We start from the raw sequence: 8,876 nt of genomic DNA, 5'->3' as shown, positions 1-8,876 counted from the left end.
ATATTCTTACAATAATTACCAGTATCATAATCATACAAATAATATTTTATAGACAATACTACTACCACTATATAAAGGACCAATATTCAAATTTATGGGGTATACTGAGTCGAATCTAGTGCCATGGTTTCGTCATTTTCGTTTGTCCTACAGTTCCTTGACAGGGAGAAATATGCAAAATGGAACCGATACTGAGAGTTGTAGAGCCAAAGAAAACAGAGGGAGAAACCTTATCTTATTATCTGCATATCGAAAAACAAAAAACTTGTGGCTGCATTGTTCCTTGGAAGAAAAATGGTGTAAAGTTCAACAATGGGTTCAATGGCGCAAAGTGTTTTAATGGCACTGACTGTAACGGTCAACCAATTTGCTTCCTCAAACGTGCATGCGGTTCCACTCCCTCACTTCTAAACCAAAATTAATTACAGCCGCCGCCGCGGCAACCGTAATCGCAAGGAGAGGCCTTGTTTTATCAGCCGTGGCTTCCACTCCCCAGCTCAGTGATTCCGGAACCGAGCTTCTCGAAAGTACGGAACCCATATCTTGTTCTTGCTTATAGTTTTGGGAATTTTAAACAGGAGTTAATGTGACAGGGTATTTGAAGAAATCAGAGGAAAACAAAGCCAATAATGACAAAGAGGTAGGCTTCTGAATTCTGATAATTTTTTAAGTTAAAGATTTTGGTACTTAAGCAATGGTGTGGGTTTAGAGAATGGAGAACTATTACAGGCGAAACTACAAGGACTACTTTGAATTCGTGTAAGGGACATTGAAAGGGAAGGAGGAACAACAGCCAACTGAGGTAGGAAAGGGTATAATTGATTGGCTTAAAGCTAATAAATAAACGGGTAAACTACATCAAATACCACAAAATTTTAGGTTTTGTATTGTTTATACAACTAAACTTTCAATTTTACCAATTATAGCACTGAACCTTGATTTTCGTTTCAATTATATCACTAAATCGTTAAATCGTTAACGACATGATGACGTAGTTGACGGCTGCCGACGTAGACACTTGATTAAAATGGCATCGTTTGATCCGGATGTTAACGATTTAATGACGCAGTGGTATAATTGAAATGAAAATCAAAGTTCAATGTTATAATTAGCAAAATATAAAGTTTAGTGGTATAAACGATACAACGCCTAAAGTTCTACAGTATCTGGTGTAATTTACTCTAAAAAATAACAAGTTGGATTTAATCCATTAATTAGCCTAGTGATCAAAGATGCTCATTTTTTTCTTATCTTGTTTGAGTTCAAATCTCAATAGCCATTAATTTGTCAATATTTGTTTAAATGAAAGGAATAAAGCTTGATTTGGTACTTCAATTTTACTATTTTTTAATTGATTTTTTATTTTTTTACTACATTAGTATATGAATTTGTATTATGTAATATAAATTAGTTTTTTCCTTAACATAGTTAGTTTATGTTTTTTATGACTGTAACGGTCAACCAATTTGCTTCCTCAAACGTGCATGCGGTTCCACTCCCTCACTTCTAAACCAAAATTAATTACAGCCGCCGCCGCGGCAACCGTAATCGCAAGGAGAGGCCTTGTTTTATCAGCCGTGGCTTCCACTCCCAGCTCATGATTCCGGAACCGAGCTTCTCGAAAGTACGGAACCCATATCTTGTTCTTGCTTATAGTTTTGGGAATTTTAAACAGGAGTAATGTGACAGGTTTGAAGAAATCAGAGGAAAACAAAGCCAAGAATGACAAAGAGGTAGGCTTCTGAATTCTGATAATTTTAAGTTAAGATTTGGTACTAAGCAATGGTGTGGGTTTAGAGAATGGAGAACTATTACAGGCGAAACTACAAGGACTACTTTGATTCGTGTAAGGGACATTGAAAGGGAAGGAGGAACAACAGCCAACTGAGGTAGGAAAGGGTATAATTGATTGGCTTAAAGCTATAAAACGGGTAAACTACATCAATACCACAAAATTTTAGGTTTTGTATTGTTATACAAAAACTTTCAATTTTACCATATAGCACTGAACCTTGATTTTCGTTTCAATTATATCACTAAATCGTTAAATCGTTAACGACATGATGACGTAGTTGACGGCTGCCGACGTAGACACTTGATTAAAATGGCATCGTTTGATCCGGATGTTAACGATTTAATGACGCAGGGTATATTGAAATGAAAATCAAAGTTCAATGTTATAATTAGCAAAATAGAAAGTTTAGTGGTATAAACGATACAACGCCTAAAGTTCTACAGTATCTGGTGTAATTTACTCTAAAAAATAACAAGTTGGATTTAATCCATTAATTAGCCTAGTGATCAAAGATGCTCATTTTTTTCTTATCTTGTTTGAGTTCAAATCTCAATAGCCATTAATTTGTCAATATTTGTTTAAATGAAAGGAATAAAGCTTGATTTGGTACTTCAATTTTACTATTTTTTAATTGATTTTTTATTTTTTTTACTACATTAGTATATGAATTTGTATTATGTAATATAAATTAGTTTTTTTCCTTAACATGGTTAGTTTATGTTTTTTATTCATATTAGTCCCTATTTTTTAAAAAGTTTAAAGAAGTTTTAAATGGGCCACTCAATCAATCACTTGTTACAAACAGATCACTCTATCGTTAAGTGTGTAATGGATGTTAATTTTTTAGTTGCAATTTAGTGGCATAATTATATCAATCGATAAGTTAAGTGATTTGATTGTTATAATTGATAAATAGAGTGATATGATTGTAACTAAAATGTAAACGTCCATTTCATTTTTAATGGTAGAGTGGTATGCCTATTATAATCGTTTAATTGAATGATCCGTTTGTAACTTTGTAAAATTCAATGACCCATTTATAATCTTATTAATATTCAACTACTCATGTTGTATTTTACCCATAATTCTAACAATTAACCGTTGTTTTTGTTTGAAATCCAGTAATATTCAATAGCCACGTGGACACAAATAATATCCAAAATCGAGCCAAAGTAGATCTTGAAGAGAAAATAAATTCAGTGACCGAAAATGTCTCCTAATATATGATTTTAATCAATTTTTTTTTGGATTTACGAAAACAACCAACAAATTCGCAACGCGAACTCTAATTTCACAACACCGTTTCTAAATTCGTAATACGATTCTCCAACATTTTCGCAATGCTAATTACCGATATAGGTACACACAACTATTCGCCACTCAGTTTTCAAATTCGCAACACGATTCTCCAAATTCGCAACGCGAATTTTGCAACGCTTATTACCGATATAGGTAAACACAACTATTCGCAACTCAGTTTTTAAATTCGCAACGCGAATTAGCCAATTTTGCAACTAAATTACAGATATAGGTAAACTCAGTGGAAAAAATCCGATAAAAAATCCGAATTCGACGATTTGAAAACTGAGTTGTGAATTTGACAAATTTGTGTTGCGAAATGTAAAATCTCGCCTCTTAAAGAAAAAATCGTGAGTAAATAATAATTTGATCTTTATCAATTTTAAAAGTGAGTAACTAATCACAATTAGTTCAATATGATTAGAAGATTTTTTTAGTTCAATATGTTGGTCACACGTAGAATTTTTATTAGTAAAAAATATCGTTGCGAAAACGAAATTCGCGTTATGAATTTAAAAACTGAGTTGCGAATAGTTGTGTTTACCTATATCGGTAATTAGCGTTGTGAAAACGAAATTCGTGTTGCAAATTTGGAGAATCGCGTTGCGAATTTGAAAATTGAGTTGCGAATAGTTGTGTTTACCTATATCGGTAATTAGCGTTGCGAATTTGGAAACTGTGTTGCGAAATTGGAGTTCGCGTTGCGAATTTGTTGGTTATTTTCGCAAATCCAAAAAAAGTTGGTTAAAATCGTATATTATAAGGCATTTTCGGTCACTGAAGTTATTTTCTCGATCTTTAAATGGGGTAAAGCTATTCAAACATTTTTTATCTAGGGCAAACTATACATGTAGTATCTAAATTATTACTTTAATTTCGTTTTGGTATTTAAATTTTATTTTAAAATCATACATTAACGTTTAGTTTATGTTTATTTTGGTACTTTCCGTTAAAAACTTGAAGATGATGTCGACGTATCATCATAAGATAATGTCACCTCATCATTGAGAAAATAAAAAAAATTAACACGTCAGCAGTTTTGTCTCAATGCAGTGGAGTTGTCTCAATGCATATGTGCATGGATGGCAGAAGACCTTTGATTCTTTCTATAAGACAATTGAAGAAAATGATAACATATTAACGCTAATAATTAACGTATCATGTGATCCAGTTTTCCATTTTAGAGACTCCCGCTAATAATTTATTTTAAAATTTAGTGGAGTTGTCTCAATGCATATGTGCATGGATGGCAGAAGACCTTTGATTCTTTCTATAAGACAATTGAAGAAAATGATAACATATTAACGCAACACAGAGGCAATAAATAAATTTCTATTGCCATAGTGGAGGCATGTCGACTCTCTTGGTCGAACGATAGAGAGATAATGAAGGTATCTCGATGATTTAGTCTAAATTTTCAAATAGAATGAGGTAGGCATCTCAACACTTAAACATGTTGGGTTGATCTCGGTGTTTAAATTTATATAACCTCATTGCTCGGTTGCATTGTTATTTCAATTTGACGATTTTTAGGCTGGGTGAAGTTATCTCCACGCTTATATGTATATCATGACGAAGATTCTCAACATTTTTATTCACCTAGGCCCATACTCAGATGTATTATTGTCTTAATCTTTGTAAAAGTTAGATAGGCAAATCTCAGACTATGCGGAATTGTTTCTATGGCCACATTTCATGCGGAGGATTCTCAATGCTTTGGTGGGATATCTGGGCAATGGAATCATCTGGACGCTTTGTAATGGTTTCAGATTGGTTCCTATAACCTTAGAGGAGGCATCTCAACTCTATTAGGCCGGTAGAGAGATCATAATATATTCTCTGTAGTTAAAGTGAGGCGGAGGCATCTTCGCGTATTCAACTAGAGAGAAGGCAACTCGACGCCCTCGGAGGAGATTCAGAGGATGAACGGAGTTGTCTCAATGCTTGTATGTATGTTCTGCGGAGATTTACCAATACTTTCAGTAAAATATTAGCGGAGGTGTCATTTTATCAACGTCTTTACGAACTTGCCTAGGTTCATAGTCTCTACTTCATTTGGGTTTTTTGCGAAATTAAATCGGGTAGAGTTATCTCCAGGCACATAGCACTCTACAGAGGCTGCTCAACGCTTTTGGGATATTTCAATTAATTCAGGCGGAGCTGTCACCGTGCCCACTTGTATTCCCTACGGAGGATTCTTAACACTTTTAGGATATCTCAATTAATTCGGGTGGGGTTTATCCCCAGCGTCATGTTCACTTTCTACTATGGCTCTCAACACTTTTGATCAATGTAGGCAAAATAGTTTTCTGATTCAGTATGTATTTACTCGCGAAGGGTTCTCGACACTTTATCAGGGATCATCTTCATGTTTTATGATGGTCCAATATAAGTTTCTTAACCTTAGCAGATGCATCTTTGTCCAATTTAGCCGGAGAATGCGTGATAGCATATTGTTTGTAGGAGGCAATTAACACCCTAAACTCGATCCATTGGAACGATATCCTTTGATGCTACATTTGGGCCCTTGAGCGACCCAATAAGTCATACTATAAAATTTTCATGTTGAAAGCCCATAAACATCTTTAGAAACGCATCATCATTCATAAAATTAGTGTTGCAAAATATGGAGCTCTGACTCATATAAGTTTACACAAGAATAACTCAATAGCTTAAAACATATTCATACACAAAACTAACATACGACTAGGTCCACTTGAATACATATGTCCTTTTTCAAGAGATCGGTAATACACTCTGAATATGGTTGCTGGAATTCCTTGAGGATGGTGCTCACTTGATCTACAATCTACTTTCCTGGAAAATAGTAAACAATCGAAAATGAACAATGAGTCAAATAATACATAATCATTCCAAAGCAGCTCATATAATCATAAATATAAGCGAACAATCGTATATGTATTTAATTCGTAACAAGGAAAGTATTATATCAAACCTTATCTTTCATCATAAGCAATTTATTATATCCATATTTACCAGTGTGCAACAAGCATAAATTCCCCCCGAGGTCGTATGTCGAGCCATTACCACACATGCCGTCTTTAATCCAAGTGATTGCCACACAAGCCATATTGATGGTTTAGTATCGTTAGTGGCCATATAACATTTAATGCCACACATGTTGTATAATCGAGCTAGTCATTTATCAAATTCATTTTTTTGTCTGTGCTTCCATACGAGTCACTATAATAATATATATATACGCAATTTGATTCTTATTTATCAAGTTATGGGAACATGTATTGCTCAAGCAAGTCTCAATCAATGATTACTTAGCCTGAAAGCGTATTCGAACGACTTAATTTTCAAATGGCTAAATGGCCTTCTAAACCAGTGGGTATTTATATTTGTCCTTAATTGATACCATCTCTTGGGTATCAATAATTCTTGTGGGCATCAATAATTCTACAAGTATCGATACTCATCTCTTGGATATCGATACCCCCTCTAGGTATTGATTTCAATTCCAGTTTTGAAATCCTATTAAAATATTTAAGTATCGATATCACCACACTAATTGCTATCACCTGTTGAGTATAAATATAAAAATCTAAAATATATGATAATTTAAAATTTTAGGGGACAACTACCCCCACTCACACCTTCGATCCATCCTGAGAATAATAAAACATGACATAAACTTTAAACTTTCATTGCACCGGGAAAATCCATATCTGGTAAGGATATATGTCAATTTATACCTTTCCACATTGGAGCAGTTTTGTATATAGTTGAATTTAAGTGATGAAGTTGTAGTTGAGCTATAAAGAGAGCATGGTGCTCAATTCAAGAAACAAAGACTGAACATATAATTGTGTTCTTCTTTGGTAGCAAAAATCAGGTTAAAGAAAAAACAAGAAGTTTTTATTTCCATGTTTTGGTCTGTAGCATGCCATTTGAACAAGACTATAATTGATAATAACATTATCATAATTATTTTGTTATAATTAATAAATTAAATAATTATTTAATAGTTTTTAAAAATTCAATCATCAAAATTAAGCCTAATCCAGATCCCCTGTGTTGTATAATTGATCTTTTGCGACGAGAAATTGAAAGGGCATAACCGAAATAAAATAGCAAAAGCAAGGGTACTTAATTATAATTAGAATAAAAGAAGATTTAATGTAAAAATAGGTGCTCAAAAATTAACTTTAGATGTCTAAAAATTTTTTATTAAAAAAAGTGTTAATATTCACGACGTTCACTTTTAGGTATCTGAAGTTAAATTCGTCCGTTAACTAACACGTTAAGTTTATAAAAATTGAAAATATTTAATGTTGTTAACGATTTAAACACCTACAAATATAATCTTAAAAATGTTAAACACCTATTTTAACGAAATATTTATTTAAGCACAGAATTTAACTTAACTTTATATATAATTTGAATGCTTATTTTTAAATCTGAGCATTTATCAAACAACTAAACTCTCTCTCAGTGCCTCTTTTCTTTTCTTTTTGGTTCCGTTTTTCAAATTCGTAGTCTTAATCAAGTTTTGAAGCTCTAGATTCGAGGTAATCATTGTTCATCAACTGATTAATCATCACTTTGTTCGTTCTTTTGATTACTTAAAACTTCAATCAGTTTTTATAATTGAATTTGTACTTCGATTCACTCTTTTTCTTTATCATAAAATTAACTTAGATCTGTTTTTTTTTCTTTTGCTTTGAACTTCCATGTTGATTTTCGAACTCCGTAATTGAAGATGACTTAAAAGATGAAAAGTTTATTAGATTATGGTTTCCAGTTTAAGTCGAAGGTTTTTTTCTTTAAAATTTTCCAGTTTTTCTTCGTTTCGAACTCATCACTTTTGTATCACTATCAGTGTCGATTCGATTATTTATCTTGACATTCAATATTTTATTCTTTTAATTTGAAGAGAAACATGCAAAAGTTGTAAATGTTTATTTTGGTAAAAAAATTAAAATAAAAAGTGGAAAACTCATTTATTATATTGCCCAAAATCTACTCTAATTTTGGGGGCGTTTTTATTTAAATATCACCCTTCGACACCATAATTACCTCTCAGGTAACCTCTCCCCAAATATTATCAATCTAGTACCCTTTTGACACGGTGATAATAAAGTGTAGATCGCCATCCGCGTCTTCGCGGGGTTTTATATGAGCTGGCGCCACGTAAGGGATGGCACAGATCTCTATCCGCGCATTCGCAGGTTTTGACACGTAAGGAAGGCGCAAATTGAACGCCTTTCGTTTAATTTAACAACCGTCCGTCTACCACATTTATTATCACCCGTCTTCTCCCTCCATATTCCTATAAATACCACACTCAACACAACCCTCAAACCACACTCTAATCTCAAATTCTCTCATTCTTCCTATTATCAATATTTATATTAAGAAAGTAAAATATTTTTTATTATATTATAATTATTTAATAATTTATTATTTTACTAAATTTTATTGTACTAATTTTTTATTACTTTTTGTAGTCATAAAATGGAATGCATGTTGCTACATTTAGATGAGAATCAATCTCAAGGCATTTTACTGATACTGTAACAATTTTAAATTGTGTTGTTATTTTAATTATTGTGAATGTTTTATTTCTTTAATTTTTTTAGTATTAGTTTATGTTTTAATTTGTATATTATTTATTAAATTAGGAGAGAGACCGTATATTAGATTCATTCATTCTTAACGTTAAGTTAAAGCTACCTACTCGTGTCTGGCCGCATTTAGCCGATGCTGGATTCAGTTACGTAGCAAAATATGAAGGCCACTGTAACCTTGAATC

General features: G+C 32.8%; 1 long non-coding RNA gene across 1 annotated transcript; it reads left to right on the top strand.

Moving 5' to 3' along the window:
- Window positions 1-428: 428 nt before the first annotated feature.
- LOC120184455 lies at window positions 429-803 on the top strand. The gene is made up of 3 exons (XR_005522019.1): window positions 429-527; window positions 594-640; window positions 710-803. It is a non-coding gene; the product is annotated as an uncharacterized LOC120184455 (long non-coding RNA).
- Window positions 804-8,876: the final 8,073 nt, after the last annotated feature.

The sequence above is a fragment of the Hibiscus syriacus genome, unplaced genomic scaffold, assembly GCF_006381635.1.
Source record: "Hibiscus syriacus cultivar Baekdansim isolate YM2019G1 unplaced genomic scaffold, ASM638163v2 tig00112910_pilon, whole genome shotgun sequence".
Classification (NCBI taxonomy): Eukaryota; Viridiplantae; Streptophyta; class Magnoliopsida; order Malvales; family Malvaceae; genus Hibiscus; species Hibiscus syriacus.
The sequence above is the reverse complement of the archived record's forward strand: the minus strand, read 5'-3'. Positions and strand labels throughout refer to the sequence as shown.